General features: G+C 38.2%; 1 protein-coding gene across 4 annotated transcripts in view; it reads left to right on the top strand.

The window, feature by feature from the left end:
- The first annotated feature begins 7453 nt into the window (after positions 1 to 7453).
- Positions 7454 to 17547, top strand: part of rassf7a (Ras association domain family member 7a) — a 55821-nt gene continuing 45727 nt past the window's right edge. For 2 of the 4 annotated variants that reach the window (XM_041796381.1, XM_041796383.1), the window contains exon 1: positions 7460 to 7544. The gene's annotated coding sequence lies outside the window, so the exon portion shown is untranslated. Of the gene's footprint in view, positions 7545 to 17245; positions 17348 to 17547 lie in introns of those variants that run through there. The other 2 variants (XM_041796384.1, XM_041796387.1) reach the window with 2 other exon arrangements.

Here is a 17547-nt window from a genome sequence, read left to right as displayed (position 1 = left end):
TCAGCTGGGATCACTGTATACAAGACTGCATAACAGACACAATTCAAGCACAACAGAACACATGTAAACACTCTAACCAGGGGCATGATGGGGAACTGTGCCCACACATCCCCCAGATTTGAAGTTGCAGTGGGCTTAGATCATATGCTCAAAGGACTTTCCATAAAAACAAAGTGGTGGCATAGAGGACATGAAGATGCTCTTCCTTTCTCTGAACGCTCAAGCCATTCTGTAAGGTGTTTTCTCTTTCTTAAATGCTGCTGACATTGTAGCATGACAAATGAAATCCTTTGTCATAGTACTTAAACTTTAGAAAGTGTGTAGTTCCACAAGTTTCCTAAAAAGATTTATTGATATATGGAAAGTTATCTATACATTTCTGGTTTCCTTTAGCTCTGTTAGAAGGGTAAACTTTTAACAGGATGTTACCACGTCAGGTGCAAATATTCAGTTTCTTTGGCTTTATAATTCTTTTAATGCTACCTTGTTTTTATTCAATTAAAGAAAATCACTGATCAACTCTTGATTGTTATGATTACACTGTACGGAGCTGTAAGGTGAAGAAAATCTAAGCATGTGATTGTCTTGATATTCACATTGTAATGGCCTTTTCTGGCCACTGGATGGCACTGTCTGTAAACATGAAATCAAACACTCAACCCAACCCTTACCAACGTTTACATCGCCTTTTGTCCAAAGGATACTTGACTTAATGATGGGAGGATAAGCAATGAGTTCAAAAGGGTCATGAAAAGCAACCTTCGGCCCCTGACTCTTCTAATATAAGGACAAAACATGAAAAGTGAAGATGGGAAATCAAATAAATAAAAGTTTTAAATTGTAACAGGAAGTCTAGTTGTTCAAAATATGTACATGGCCTTTCTTTGAAGAGGAATGTCTACAATCACTACACTGACATTTCCAAACTTGCCCGGTCATATTTAGTGCGAGCTCTTGATGTGAGCATACACACCAAAGATACACATATTATATCATCAGAGCTTCAGTTTAGTCCACAGGAACAGGATGTAAATAAATGAGCCTTAGTAACAAAGATCAGTCTTTGAGCACACCTTTAATTCTCCTCATAACAGGATTTAGATAAGTAGACATCGGACTTAGGAATGTAAGATGTGTGTACACATGTTGAGATGCATATCCACTCAGCTATGTGACAGCTCTTATGTAACAAGTCAGTACACTTTTTTATCGCTCCTTCCATCACCTTGGATCATCTTCTCACTCGGCTGCTTCATTTGTGGGATTGCTCAGCTCCCATCGCTCCCTGTCAGGTGTTTTCCGCCATACTCCCATCTCACTGGTGCTATTACGCCTCAAGTCACAGATGGAGGAGAGCAGAACGAAAAGGAGAGGCCTTTTATGGTGGGAAAGTGGGATAGAGTCCTCCTACTCTCTCTATCTCTGAATAGTCTTGTAATTTCTGTGAAAGGGGTCATTCTCAGAGCTGGTCAGGACTGTGTGAAACTCTCTTCCCCTGTCCAGTTATTATCAGTTGATGTGGCGCATCAAATGGGACTGGACTTTAGAATGGTACATACAGTAAAAAGAGCTAAAGATAAAGCTATAAAGAAAACCCACAGCCCTGTTTCCTAAAAAGCTGGGACACTGAGCACAAAAGATTTAAAAAGTTGAGAAATACTTGAAGAAAACACCTGGGGAAGCTCATGAGAAAGGTCACAGGAAACATCTCAACTTTTTTGGAAATGTATTTTTGATTGTGCTAAAATTTTGGATATCTTTTAAACAGCAGTTTCTATTATACATTAGTTAATTATATATACAATGTCTTTTAAAAGTATTTGGATCTTTGACCCTTTTTTGTTATTATTAATCAATCTTGGTCAAGAGAATTTGGCTTTTTTGACAAAGAAAAACTTTTAATGTCAAAGTGAAAAATTTCTACAAAGTAATGACAATTTAATGATAATATGTAATGTAAAATAATTGTCTGCATTACTGTTCAACCCCTTTAAGTCAGCATTTAGTAGATGCACCTTTGGCTGCAATCACAGCACTGTCTGTGCAGATAGGTCTCAATCAGGCTTGCACAGCTGGACACTGCAATTTTAATCCTTTCTTCTTTGCAAAACTGCTAAAGCTCTGTCAGGTTGCATTGGGATCAGGCATGAACAGCCCTTTTCAAGCCCATCTCCAAATTCTCTATTTGATTGAGGTCTGGGCTTTAACTCGGCCACTCCCAAATATTCACCTTGTTGTCTTTAAACCATTTCTGTGTAGCTTTTGCCATATGCTTCAGGTCATTGTCTTGCTGGAAACTAAATCTTCTCCCAGGCTGCATTCATTTTACCCTCTACCTTTAGAAGCCTTCCCAGGCCAGCTATCGAGAAGCATCCCCACAGCATTATGCTGCCAACACTGTGCTTCACAGTGGGAACGGCATGTTTGTAGTGATATAAGGGGTGAAAAGCAACTAATTACAGTAATTACAAGTTACTGTAGTTGAGTAGCTTTTTGTGTACTTGCACTTTTTGAGTGCTTTTTAAAATCATTACTTTTACTTTTACTTAAGTACATTTTGAGGGAAGTATTGTGCTTCACTTCATTTTAAAACCATTGAGTACTGAGTGAAAAAAATTAACACTTAAAGCCAAAACGATTAGGTTCTTGCTTTCTGGCAAAAAGAAAATGGCCAGAAGTTTGACTTTCACAGCACATGATGGTCAGTAGCGAGAGAATAATTCCACTTTTCATCTGAAACTGCTGTTGCATTTGACTTTGGGTTAAGTCTCACCTTATTAAAAACAACCTGGTTATAGAATCATATTATCTTGTAGCTACTTCACATTAAGCAAAGATCATATTTTACTGTATAACCCCCTCAGGTATCAAAAGTAGCTACTCAATACTCAGTACTTTGAGTACATTTCAAACGACTGACTTTTTACTTTTATTTGAGTAGATTTATAGATTAATACTTTTACTTTTACTTCTACTCTGTTGGCCAAAAAGCTCCACTTTGGTCCAGACCAAAAAAACTTTCTTCCACTTGACCATGGAGCCTTGCACATACCTTTTGGTGAACGCTAGTCAGGAAGTAATCTGAGTTTCCTATAACAGAGGTTTTCTCTTTGCAACTCTCCCATAAAGCTGTGACTGGTGAAGAACCCAGTCAGCAGTTGTTTTATTCAGTCTCTCCCATCTCAGCTGCCAAAGCTTGTAACTCCTTCAGAGTAATCATAGGTGTCTTGGTGGCCTCTCTCCCTGTTCTCCCTCTAGGAAATATAGGAAGATTTACACGAGCCATATTCCTTCCATTTCTTGGTGATGGATTTAACTGAACTCTGATGATCCCCATCTTAACTCACTGTGAGACTACTAGCACCAATTGGCTGGGCTGCTGTTGAATTAGGTCAGTATCTTTAAAGGCTGCGAATATTTATGCAATCACTTATTTTATCTTGCATATTTTTATAATCTGACATTACTTATTTGTTAATAAAATGGTAAAACATCCCATGGGTTGAATACTTTTTATAGAAACTGTATATGATACTTGTAAAACTGTATATAGCTTTTCACATAGCTATTTATGGGGGTAATGTGTTTGCATAGTAGCAATTTGTGACTTCAGTTGTTATAAGCAATTATGTCTATAACTCACTTTTTATCTAATAAACCCCCACTGTGATTATGAAGGGTTTTTTTCCAAGCAAAGATCAAATTAAAAAGATAATTAAAGCACAGCAGTGCCACTGCTTTATAAATATGTTTTGTGTATCCTTTTCCCAACAGACGGTTATAAAAAAACAGAAAGAGGATAATGTTATTAACTCTGAAAACCCCAAGAGGCCATGCATCCTTAAAGATGATTTCATCCCATTTTTTTCATGATTACAAGGAAGTTTTCGGTTTATTCCTCAAAATCTTGACTTGTTTTTGTCATTATCTTAAGATTAGAGTGTTGGCTTTTCTGTGATAACATAGTCATTTAAGTCATTTTCTTGGGATCTTGGGGAGGAACAGAATCATAGTCTTTGAGAGGATGATATAATTCAGACTGCATTTTGAGGAACCAAATGGAGATTACTCTTTATCACAGGAACTTGGCATGAAACAAAATGGATGAGTGTATGCCTACTCAGGGGCTTTGTAATTAAATATGAAATAGATAATGAAGCATGGAAAAGACAAACAAGTACTTTCTGTCACAAAAGACAATAACACACGTAAGGGTTAGAAAACTGCGCACATTTCTGTGGGAGTGAAGTGGATAAAACTGTGTCAACACTCTGCAAGTGCCACCAAAACAAACATCAGATGAGGCGGATGCGATTCAATTAAATTCATGATCATGTCAAGTGGGTTGTTGTTAAATTCCCAAAAGGCTTTGTGAAGCTAACACAAACAGGAGGCTCATATACTAATCTATGCTCATGTGTTACTGCTGTGCCTTCAACAGAAGCTCTGTGTAACTATATGACTGAATGAGAATATAAAATATGGTTTAATTATTGTAGGAAGCGTCTTTCTTGTTTTGACTTGAGAAAGGTCACCTTTCCTGTTGTACCTGGTGCTCATGCGCTTTTGCTATACTTGGAAATTGCAGCAGCATGAGTTGAGACAGGCCCAGGAAAGGTTGTTTGTGCAGGACACGTTTTACCACAGAATCCTGCCTGAAGGGACATTCCTTCCACTACAAGATATTTAGATTACATAACTCATTTTCTGTTGACAAGTTTAAAGCCATATTCAGACAAACAGCTCATAATGGTATATGAAGCTTATAAAGATGATTACATTTAGTCCTTGGCATTTACAACTGTTGGCATGAATGCAGTCTGACACTGGAAGTATTGAACCTGTATGCGACATGCACAGGTTAAATGAAACAGATGGAGTCTGCTTGTTTTGTTAATACATATTTGCAAAGAGTTCAAGCACTCTTGCTGTTTCAGATGAACACATTTCATCACTTATAAACCACCAAACAATTTTTTATATAACCCAATCACAAGAGATCTAAGCATAGCAGAGAGGTCAAAGCAAAATCACCGTTAGGCCTCTGACTCACTGTTTAGCCATGCAGCATTGATATAGTGCATCCAATACTTCTGCTCTTTCTGGTTCAAGGTCATGCGTTCCAAAACTATGAGTAATAAGAGATAGTAATGATTACCTCTTGATCAAGAGGAACAGAAGAAATGAGAAGGATGCAAACTTGTTTTCTGGCCTACTAATACTGCATTCATACATTTTTTATCACAGAATCTGGGTATGCTTGTAGAAAAAGTCCAGAGCATATCTTTCAATTATCTAAACACAACAAAAGCCAAAAACAGCTGCTGTGGTTTTCTGTTTTGTTGTATATATTTTCTTCCCAAAGTTTTGTCTTAGAATACAGATTTTACTTATGCGTACATTTGCAAAGGCACAAATCAACCTAGAAACAATGTTTCAGTAGTCCAGCAACTGTTTTGTAAATGCTCTCCATGAGGAAGGATTCAGTTTATGTCTGTCTTAATATTTCATTGTCAAATTTGCTCAAAAACATGTAAGCACACCTCTGACTAAAGGTGTTCATCATTCTCCTGTAGGTACAAGCCTTGTCAGGTCTAAACATTTAGAGATCTTGTTCTTTTTATAGGGAACAAACGTCGTAAAAGACAATTATTTGTGTTTTAAAGGTTGCCAAAAGCAGCTCTTAAAACTTTTCCGCTTCTGATTTGTTCTCCCTCTCACGGCAGTAGTACTTCCAGTGACACGTTGTATTTATGCCACATCAGTGATGCAAATTGTGGAAACACTCAAGCTTTTGTACTTCTCTTGCCTTAACAAGCCATGGGCTGTATAATCGATTGATCATAACCTTGATCTCAGATCATATCAGATTTAATTAACCAGCAAAAACTGTGGCTTTTAAGTGTAATGTTGTTAATAGTCAGATATGCGACAGATAGGTCTAATCCAGAAATACAGCAAGGTTGCCTTATCTATTTGCAGCTCTTAGTTATCTGATTCATAAAAGTCACACCATTCTCATTAATTGCATTCTTCTAAATAACAGGTTCTCAGTTGGGTGGGCATCATCACGTCTTTATAAAAAATAACACAAATTAATTAAAAAAGAAAGTTTAACCACACAAATGTATTTGATAAAAAATACTGAAGGTGAACAGAACGTGACTGAATAAAGAGACAAGACTAAACAAGTTTGTCTAGGTGATGTATCAAAGAATAAGCCGATCATCTTGGAAAAACTAGCTTCATTATCTTGAGAAAAGAAGATACATGAGGTAAAATCTTGTAAAATGACTTACATTTACTTGTTATGACAGGAGCACTAAGAAGAATACCAAATGGATGTCAAGGATGTTAGTCAACAAGGGCTGAAAAATTCATTAAAATGTTATTTAAATTGCATGCAGCCTTTTGCAATTTTTGATGATGCAATGTCTCTTTAAAGTTAAATATGTCTCAGAATCTCATTCACATTAATTTAAATAAAAATATTTTGCAGTAGAGATAGTCTGGCACATACAGAAGAGGATTAGGGCTACTGAAAAAAAAATTATGAGACACAATGTATTTTTTTACTTGTGAGAAAAAGTCAAAATTCTGACTTATTTAAAATTCTTTTATTGCACATATTGAACAAACAAAAAGAAAAAAAAAATACAGAATAACACAAGAAATATGATGCATTCTTAAGTCAGATAATGAGTAAATGTGCAGGAGAAGCCAGAGAAACCCGAGCAGGTCTGTCGAGTGGCCCTCCTAAGTGAAAAATTGAACATTCAAATGAACATCAAATAGTATAAATTATTACGATACAATTTAAAAAAAAGTGTTCAAACAAAATAAAGGACAGGAGATCTTCCGTATGGCACACATTTCATACAAGAATAGGTTGTTTTTGTTTGTGCAGAAAAAGCAAAAAACAGTCATCAATCATGTTTATAATCTTTTAATATCCAATAATATACTCCTCAAATAAAAAGAGAATAATGAGGTAGAAACTGTCACTAATACCACATATATCAAATAATATATAAAATATTATGTTTTGTTTTGTTTTTTTAGTCAGTAAGGCCTAATGCCTATTAGAGCTTCCATACAACACAGAATGTATATCCAGGCCCTCAATCGCGACCCACTGGAAACAGATCCACGACCCATTTTTGGGTCCAAACCCACCAGTTGACAACTACTGCTGTGAATCTACCACTACTTCAAATCTCGTCCTCTCAAATGTTGGTGTTTTCCTGTCCACTTGCAGTTACTTGATACTGACGTTTCTTTTCTTTTTTTTTTAAAATCTGCCTTAAAGAAAAAACAGACATACTAATCTCCATGAAAAATTCTCCCTCTTATGTTGAAATTCATTTTTACTGAGTCACATATTGCAAAACCCCTTTTCAGGAAAGTATTTTATTTAAAACTGATGACCGGAAGTAGTATTATTTCCTGATGGCTTGACTGCAGCAGACTTTTGACAACGGGGACCAGACGATGAGGCACTTGCACTGTTGTTCTTCGTCCAAAGTTTAACTGCTAATTCCCTGGTAAGTTCAGTTTTTACTTTAAACTTATGTCAGTGTAATGATAAATGTTTTTAAACTTTGTTAGAGGATGCAACAAGTGCTCAGAGTGAGTAATATTAGAGCGCTGCACCTGCAGGGTGATGACAGGCTAACAACAAACTCGGACTAAACTTTTCTTCTCATCCCTCATGCGTGACTCAAAAGTTTAATTTCGCAGAACATAGACGTCAGACTTGCTTTCCAAGGTGTATTTTGATGCTCGTGATGTTATTTCCTGCATTTTTAATCAAAACGGTCAGGTAAAACTTTGAACAACGAATTCTGTTCAAAATTCAGTGAAATGTTTTGGTAATGTCAACGGTCAACACGAAGTTACGCTGCTTTAAGCAGGCTAGGGCTGCTATATTAGGTTTGTTTGAGACTCACAATCGCCATGGTAAGATTAAATTAACTCATCAATTCTAAAAATCTCAGCAGCATCACGGCAAGACCAAAACAACACCCCTAAACACAATTTTACAACGCTAGTTCATAAAAAAAAGTTGCAGATAGAGATGCATGATGATATACTTATAAATGACACTTTTAAATAGGCAGTTTTTTTCGTAAAAGGTAACTGCAAATGCTTCTGCATAGAGTCTGCAGCTGTGACCTACAGCGTACTTCATGGCGTAGATGCGATGCAGAAGCATTTTAACATTCTGTGTGGAGTTTGCATGTTCTCTCTGTGCATGTGTGGGACCCCCCTGAGCACTTCGGCTTTCTCCCAAAGTCCCGAAAAACTTAAATGTTTGGTAAATTGTTGCTCTAAACCGGTGGTTCTCAACTGGTGTCTTGGGCTTGCGAATGTGTGCCAGGAAAAAAGTGACAAAAACTCTATCTACAGAAGCCCTAAATGGACATACAGTTATTTCATAATTTATTGTTTTTTTTTAGTGTTTAGAGTAAAACCAGTTTTTTCAAGATTTCTACCTTTTTTATCTTCCTTTTGTTGGGAAATAAAGCTGGTTTACCCAACATAACAAGGGAATTCTTATCTTTCAAGATATCTTGGGAAAAATGAGTAAAATAAGATATGTGCATGCAAATCCTTCTGTGATGATGTGCTTTTATAATGTGTTTGTTTTGTCCCTTCTCTTTGTTTCAAGAAGTTTCCTATTAAGGGTCCATACCTTTTTTGGAGTGTTCTTTTGTCTCCATGGTGTAATGGTATGATGGTAGCCAGGGATACTGATTAACCAGTGACTACTGATTAATTAACACTCATGAGATGAATTAAGAGGGGTTTTTTTTTTTAATTTGGGTGGTGATTTCTCTTGAGGAGGAGGTGGTGGGTCGAGAGGGACCCAACTGCAGTTAAGATGGCCGACATGGGCGTTGTGATACATCCAATCCATGCCGGAAGTCTCAGGTGGAAGTTTCTTCTTTTTGTTAGACTCAGCTGCCAGCGCCTAAGCCTAACCCTTGGTACTGGATCTCAAATATATCACCTTCCTCACTGCCTTACCCTGAACCTAACCGCTTTGGTTTTAACACCTAAGCCTAACTTTAGACGTACAGACTTCCGGTTGAGACTTCCGGTAAGGATTGGATGTATGTCGGCCATCTTGCCTGCATCAAGGTACTCTTGAGTGGGTCCCGATGCCTGACCAGTTGAGAACGACTGCTGTAAACTGTCCAAGAGCGTCAGCATAGCTGCTTGATTGTCCCTGCATGTCATCCCTATGATTGGCTAGTGACCAGTCCATGGTGCACCTTGCCTCTCGCCCATGATACCTCCCTGACCCCATATGGGACAAGCAGTATACTAAAGATAATGGATGGATGGTTTTTGAGCTAGTGGTGATGAACTCTGTAGGCCAGTAGAGCAACATTGAAAAATGTACCACTGACAAAACCTATGGACAAAATGAGGGCGACATGGCATGTGGCACAGTTATTGTTAAACCCAAATACCTTCTTTTCTTGGTCAAAGGAAATGAAAATCATGATTAAAATTGAAAATATTCATGATTTGTACTGCACACCAAAATAGAAACATTGATCTGCATCATCCAAGATCATACTGCATATGTTATTTCAATACTGAGTCAGCATTTTGATAAGCCTGAGTTCTGCTGTTGATTAAATGTAGTTATATAAACTGTACTGACTTATGAAGTGTGTCCTGTAACTATTCAGATTTTCCATCATAGTTAATGCAAAGGCTGACTGTTATCTGATAAATCTGATGATGTTTCTTGGGTCAGTGATCACAAAGGAGAAGCTTGAGTAAGGGTATCTGTTACCCTTTGTATTTGTTGAAAATAACAGAATGATTTGACAATTTAAAAACGAATAGCTGCACTTTTGGCTCTTCTTGATGCTATCAGTTCCTCCTTTTTTTTGTCCTGTCCTTCCTCACCACTCCTTTTATGAACTGACTCAGCAATTTACAGCATCCATTTGAGCCATAGAAATATGAATCACCTACACGTGTTCCCATGCAAAACACTATCATCTATCATTTCTCTTTTAGTCCATCACAGTACTTTCCCTGTCAACTTCCTCTTGTTGTCCCTTCTTCTGCATCTATTGTGTGTTTTTGTTTGTCCCTCCTCCACTTCTCCTGTGTGATCACTTAAACTTCCCTGTACTTAATTATATAATGATGTTTTCTTCCTCTTTCTTCATATTTTCCATTGTACTTTTTGACCACAATGCTCCACTTCATAAATATTGTGGCTTCGAGGAGTTTCATGCATACTTTATTTGTGTCTTTGAAAGGCAACTTTGTGCTTTAAAAAAGAAAAGTCTCTCCAGTTTGCTGTTTGTGGAGGATTTCCTTGCGGTTTTATCAGTGTTTTTGTACTTTTTGATCATTATTGGGGAAACTTCTTGTGGAATTAAGTCTTGATATTCAAATTTACAAACAGTGTAATACTTCTGATCATATGCTTTGCTATTTTCCTTTAGCTTGCTCCCATAATAAAGTTGCAGATGTCATTAAACATAAATATTGCTGTGATTAAATAAAGAGCTGGACAAAAAGTGGACAGTAAAGTGCTTGGTTGCTTGACCTCTTTGTCCTCTCCACACTATAAAATCCCTCAGTGGTGACTCATCTGCCCAGCTGCTCGACACTAGAGAACAAAAAGGCTTGTCTCGCTGAGAGTCACACACAGAAACTGGCACACATACCCCAGTCTTCATATAGATGTTAAATCATTGCAGCACCCCCCTCCTCTTACCCCATATGCTAATGTATTGACTTTGAAGAACACTGGATGAGTTGAGATCCACTATAGATCAAACTGGCATGAGTAGGATGCTAACATTGTGCCTTCAATATAGACGTCAGATCTTCCATTTTAATTCATGATCCTCACATCGCACGCAAAAGCTGCAAGCTATGAATTTATTCATCATCTTCTGATGTGAAACAGCAGCGAGGGAGAATCGTATCAAGACCATTTGTCTTGTAATGTGTTACCAAGTATTGAATCACATATTGATGTAGCGTCATGTAAATATAACCCTGCAGTCTTTGTTTTGATCTTCTCTTCAGTTTCATAGTAAAGTCTTCAGACTGAATAGTCATGTGAATTTTGGTGTGCATTTGAACATTTTGCACATTGAGTTTTAGTGTTCCTGACTTGACTGAAACAATTTGCTGCTCCAGTCAAGTTTCTCTGCCAATTTGACTCTTCAAATATCACTCTGCTCCTCAGTGATGCTCAGTGACACTTGAAACATTAATAAGGGAAAGGTGATGGAGGCAATTAGCCAGAGAAGCTGACCGCAAGATAAAGTAAGAGAAGGAAGGCAGTATGACAACATCAGGCAGAAGTGTAAAGAAGTTGAGAGATTAAGAGATGAAACATGGAAAAAAAAGACTAATCCTGCACTTTAGCTTTTGGGGGCTTTGAAATTAATCACTTGTTCAGAAATCTTTGTTTCCTCATATGATTGTATTACAAGATATATCAACTTGGGGTGTTACAGTTCCTTGATTTGTTACTTGGAAGCTGAGAGCTGAGACAGAGAGCTTCGTACGGCACCAGCTGTACCAAGTTGGAGCAATGGAGAGCAACTTTTAGGGTGCACTCCAAGCGGCAACCTCCGGTCCTAGAAAATGAAGCCAAAGCGAATGGGCAAAAAATTGCAATACAGCGAGTGTCTTGAGGCTGGCTGCAGGAACACTAGAAGTCCTGTCTGAACACATGTTAAACAGCTGTTTCTTACACCAGAAATAAACTGGTTTACAGCCTGGTTCAAAAAACCAAACGTGTCTCATTAGCTAATGTTTTCATGTTCTCTGACTGTATGAGGGGATTTTTTTTTTCTACCACAATGGTTTAGATTATATTTGGGAAAAACCTCCCTGCAGACTGATTGGCACATCTCATTGATTGACAGATAGCTCGACAGGCAGAAGCTACGTTTCTGTCAACCAGAATGCTAGTTAGCTGACAGGAAGTCGAGCTTAGTGGGCGGACCATTAGGTTGATCCAAAGTTTGGTTGAGACAGAGATTTCAGTCTGGAAGCCACCGTGGATTGGCTTCAAAAGCTGTTTGAGTCCGCCTTGAGTCCGCCCATTGTAAGCAGACGGGTGACGTCACACAGGCTATGTTCAATTCTTTCTACGACGTTAAAGGTGAAGAGGAGTCGGTGCGAGAGAGAGCGAGAGGGAGGGAGGTGGGCAAGCAGGAAGTAGCAGGAGCCGATCTGAATCATCAATCATCACACTGCTTTTTCAGATTAGAAGTATTGCCGTGGCAAGCCTTGCAGTTCACAAAACACAAATATTGCTGCGTAACCTGCATCATATTTTGAAAAGCGGAGCCTTAACTTCGACCTCTTTTCATCAGCCATGCTTGTTTTGTGACTCAGTAAGCTGCTACTGATGTCAATACTCTTGTGTGTGCAATGCTGCATTTGCGTCTGGCATGGAAAATTGACTACTCTTCCAGTTACAAGTAAGCGTTAAAGTACCGAATTATGGTACTGTTTGATTTTACGTAAATCGATACTCACGAATACCGACGGAATTCTGTTGGTATCTTTAAAAGTACCGAATTCGGTACCCGTCAACTTAACAATGAAAGCGTTGTTGTGCTTTACTTGGAAATTTCAGAAGTTACACCATACCTTACATTCCTACCGTAATTGTTCAGAGAGGCCATGGTCTGGATTTGTACCTCGGTGCTGGAGTCACAGTTCAGTACGGGTTTGGTTATTGGTTAAAAGGAACATGAAGTCCCAGATTTATGATTCTTGCTGCCCTAATTGATTTTTTTTTTTTTTTTACCAACATGAGTGCAGCTCATAAGTTGTTCCATCTAGTAATATGTAGAAAAATCTGTAAATGTTGGTCAGCCTGATTAAACATGATACAAAAAAGAGGATAATAAAACATATGCAAAATTAAAAGCAACACGGAAAGTAACAGCCCTATATTTCATAATGGTAAATAATAAAAATAAACACAGTGTATGATGCAAATTAAAACATGCATTTTAGAGCAATATCATATTTATGATTTATGAAATGTGCTGTGACTGCATTGTTAGTAGATAACCAGTGCAGTGGTAGACTACAGACAAGCTGATAAAGCTGTAAACACTGATGGGACTTCACAAGAGAGCTGGAGCAGAGCGCTTAGATACAAGCTTGTAGAAGGTTTCTCTACTTCTACATGTACGTGCAAGGCCTTTAAGATGTGTCAGCAGTGGTAATGTCTTCAACCCACTCTGCTTTTGCATCAGGGGGCATTTTAGAAAGGGTTACACCCATTGCATCGCATTCTCTCCCATTGTATTATATTGCATTGATTATCTTATCTTATCTTATCTTATAATTCTTTTCCCCCATTATAAGTTGCTGTTGTGATAAGCTGCTTTTTGTGTAATTTAATGCAGGAATTTGCATAATGGCATCTGAGTCATTGGTTTGCATCTGCAGGAATTTCCCAAAAATCTGCAGTAAAAGCTCAGGGCCAGAATGTGCCTATTATCTGTTGACATGCTCATACAGGACTGTTAATCCTCAGGTAGTCCCCGCCAATTACCTGTAAAAAAAAATCAATGGTGAAGGCTTAGACTTGTCATTTCTGTCCGTGCAGCGGGTACTGCCGGCTGTGTCACCTTCTCTCCCCATGGCTCACCAGCTATCCCGTCACATTCACACTGCAGAAATGTAATTGGGGCTCTTTTTCACATGGTAAATGCTATTTTCTAAGAAGGAAACCTGCCTGTCACCGCTGAAGTGGCGTAATTTACTGGCGCTAAGGCAATGCTTTACAAGGCAGACAATTGTGTTCAAGTGTACAGCACATGGCTGAGAAAGTGATAGATGTGTGATTTCAGTCTGGGTAATAAACCTGCTGCCTCAACGTTCACAGACTGTGTTGTCTCTCAGTGCTGTTGGGAGTGCGTGCTGGAGAGCTTCACTATAATTTAGTTTACTGCTGTGGCTAGATGCCAGGGTACATTGTATAAAACAAGATTCACTGTAAATTTAGAGGGATTTTTCATTTTGAAGGCTCCGCTCAGAGCAGTAGACAAAGTGTTAACAACACTGTAAAGTGGAATAGGTTGAGTTGAGTCTCAGGGGAAAATAGGAGTTGTCTAGACATAAAAATTGCAAGAAGTGTCCCGGCTTTATTCTTGATTTAACGGTATAAAAACTATACATTTAGACTGAGAAGCATTAGGACTTTTAAGCTCTGAGACAAAACCTGCAAACACAAACTGACAAGGATCAGACCTAGACTCACAGGAAGATCAATACTGGATAAGAAGAGAAAATACGTTTTACCATACAGCTGCATTTTCTGGTCTCTTCTCAGCAGTTTGCTAATATCGAATCAGATGAATCAACCTTAAAAGGATTTCTGCATCGCTGCTTTTTGCCTATGATGCAGCTCTTCTTGGTTCACTGGATTGTACCTCAGCTGTGCTATGAGCTTTTGAGAGCAGGTGTACATTGTTCATATTGTGGGACAGCATGGCACTGTTTTTTAGAAGTAGGTGTATTGTTACCTGTTGATTTCAGGCAAGGCTTTACCCATTGTAGGAGATTTCACAGGGTGCTGCCATGAGCAAGGTTAAGATTGATTCAGTTGATAGATGGATTCATCATGTCGTCAAGTGAATTTGAGTCTGACTGAGAGTGATGTATAGTGTGCAGAAGCATTAGTGGCAAGTTTCGGATTCTAAATTTCAGTTGTTTAAAAAAGAGGCTGGATATTAACACAATGTACAGCAGTAGTAAACATTTTTGTTGCTTTATTTATGTTAAACATCAGCCATTTATAATTTGCTTTGCAAGTGTCCACAGTCATTGTCAATAAATACAATAGCAGAATATCTGATTGAGCTTAAGGTTGGCAGCTTGTTTGTGTGAATTAAATGTCTTATGTTGAAATGAGTAGGTAAAAGAATACAAAAAAAGCTCAAGTGTAAAAAGTAAACCAAGTGTGCTTCCTCATTTCCCATTATATGCTTTTTTGTATCAAAAATAATTAACTGAATCTCAGTGTTGTTTTTCAGTTGACTGTACTGTAGCTCTACACTTGAACCAACTTTTATCCTTTCTTTTTTTTAATCCTGATCTCGTCATTCTTATGTAATGCAGGGAGATGTTAATGGCATTGCAAAGACATATTTTGTAATTTATACTTTGCCTAACCTGTTTCCCCACAATGTACTGATAAGTCTCTGTAACGCATACCATCTGCTCTTGACAGGTATCCCCAATGGAGTTGTTTATAGGTTGATTACCACTGCTTTGAGCTTCTACTAACCCAGTATTAATAGAGACAAAGTCAGAAAAATATGGTCAAGAGTTTTTTTTTTTCATCCAAACTCTTTGACGCAATAAAAAGTTGTTCTGAATTTTTAAAATTCAAGCAAACCAGTTCAGTTATGTGGTACCCTTGGATCTGTTGGTACTTTTTTTATGGAAAATTAAACCAAATGGGCCCAGCATTGAGACAGTTTTGGGTTTATGTTGAAATGTATCATAAGAAGGAATATTAAATAGAAGATGGTATTTAGTGTAGCTGCAAAAACAGGGACTTAACTAGCAATCAAGTTTTTGGTTATTAGTTATTAAAATAACATTTTGTCTGCTATAGAACAATTGTGTATTATATCTACATCAGTAGACATTATTTCAGTAGACGTTATGGAAGATAAACTGAAACCACCTAATTCATAAAGGGAATATACAATTTATTAATTTCTCCTTACCAATACCTGAATATGTATTTGCTGTTCCCAGCATTAAGGATGCACAAAACTCAATTTTTCCGATATTTTAATGTATTCAATTTCAGCCGATACTGACATATTGATGCCGATATACGAGTAGCTCAGACTTAAAAACTTCAGTCCTTAAAACATTTTAAAGTTTATGGAAAGAACAAAAGACTTCAGCTGATGTAGGTCTGTTGGTCCTGCATAAAACTCCACAAACTTATAAACATTGGCTCATATTTACAGCCTATATGGGCCGATATTTATGGGTCAGGTCAAGTATGGGAGCATACGTCGGTTCGACACTTCGCTGCAACAACCTTGGCCCTGTGCTGCTCTGGCCTCCTGATGTTTATCCTCCAGGCCTGCACCAGGCTCATGCCCCATCTCTCCAGGTATCCTCCCAACTGCCCCCTTCACAGCATACGTGGATGCCCCCAGTGTCTGGACCAGCCCACTGGGTTACCAGTTAGCGATGAGCTGGATCAGGCCTGGGAAAGCACTCCAGGTGCCTGTAAAAGCACAGCTTCCATTCCATTTGTCATCAGTCAATGTGTAGGCCTCACACGAGTCTAGCAAGACCAGAAGGACCAAAGACCGAAAGACTCTCATTTTCATCTGCATGCTCAGATACCAATAACTAGGGCAGCAGCAACAAATTGATAAAATCGATTAAAAATGAATACTTAAAAGTGTTGGCAACTAGTTTGTTTATCAATTCGTTGTGTCACATGATTATGGTGTCACTTGGTGCTGAGCTGTCTGCGTCACACACACAGGTGCAAAATATCTGCAGAAATTTTAATATCCACCCATACTGATAATTCACTTTTAAGCAAATACCTGCAGGTACTGATACCATGCTGGTAATCATATGTATCCCTACAGTGTTGTTGAGCAAACACTAATTGCTGAAAAATTTCAGCTTAGTTTCACAGCACAATATTTTCCCCCTGAAAGCAGTTGATTACTCTAATAAAATTGTTTATGGTGTTGGATCAGTTCACATAATTGATCCACTACACTGCTCAGTATGTAAGAGTACAACTTTTTTTTGATGGGATCAGAGTTATAGAGTGAGAAGGAGCTTGTCTTTGACATGTGCTGCAGCTAAACCCATTTTTTATTATCAGTATCTTTCTTTGCTCTACTTCTTTCTCAGGTTTACATTTTTCTCCTTTATTTTAACCCCAAACTTTATCACCCACAATCCCCTAACTTCTTTTTTGCCTTCTCCTCTCACTCTGTGCACAGGGAGTGGTGTTTTGGCAGTCATGTGACTTTTTGTCTGAACACAATCGCCGGTGTTCGCCATTGGCCGATTTTTCTTTGAAAGAGCGTTGGTTTCCTGGGTGACGGGGAATGGCGGCACCACTTCACTTTTCTCAGCAGCTGCCCGTCCCCCCTCCTTCCCCTCCCTCCTCTTTGCATTGCTCTCTCTCTGTGGCTCTGTCTCTTCCACAGGCTGTGCTAGATCAGGTAGCGAGACTCACACAGACAGTGACAGGCTTGTGTTGCTCTTCCTCCTCTTCCTCTTCTCCTTTTTCATGAGGCTGGCAGTCACCGGGACCGTTAGACTGCAGGTGAGTAAAACAAAATGTCCTTCTGTACACTTTCTTGGTACTTCTGTAGCTCAATACATGGTTGAACTTGTTTTAAATACTATGATAATCATCAAAAGTAGCAAGGACTCACAGGATCTTTGAACCATAAATTAAATACTTGAAGTTAAATTAAAGTAAGTCTTGTTCATTTGATGGATAATTTTACCATCTGAATGAGG

This window comes from Cheilinus undulatus, linkage group 9 (assembly GCF_018320785.1).
Source record: "Cheilinus undulatus linkage group 9, ASM1832078v1, whole genome shotgun sequence".
In the NCBI taxonomy this organism is placed as follows: domain Eukaryota; kingdom Metazoa; phylum Chordata; class Actinopteri; order Labriformes; family Labridae; genus Cheilinus; species Cheilinus undulatus.
Note: the sequence above shows the minus strand (reverse complement) of the source record. Positions and strands in the feature narration are given on the sequence as shown.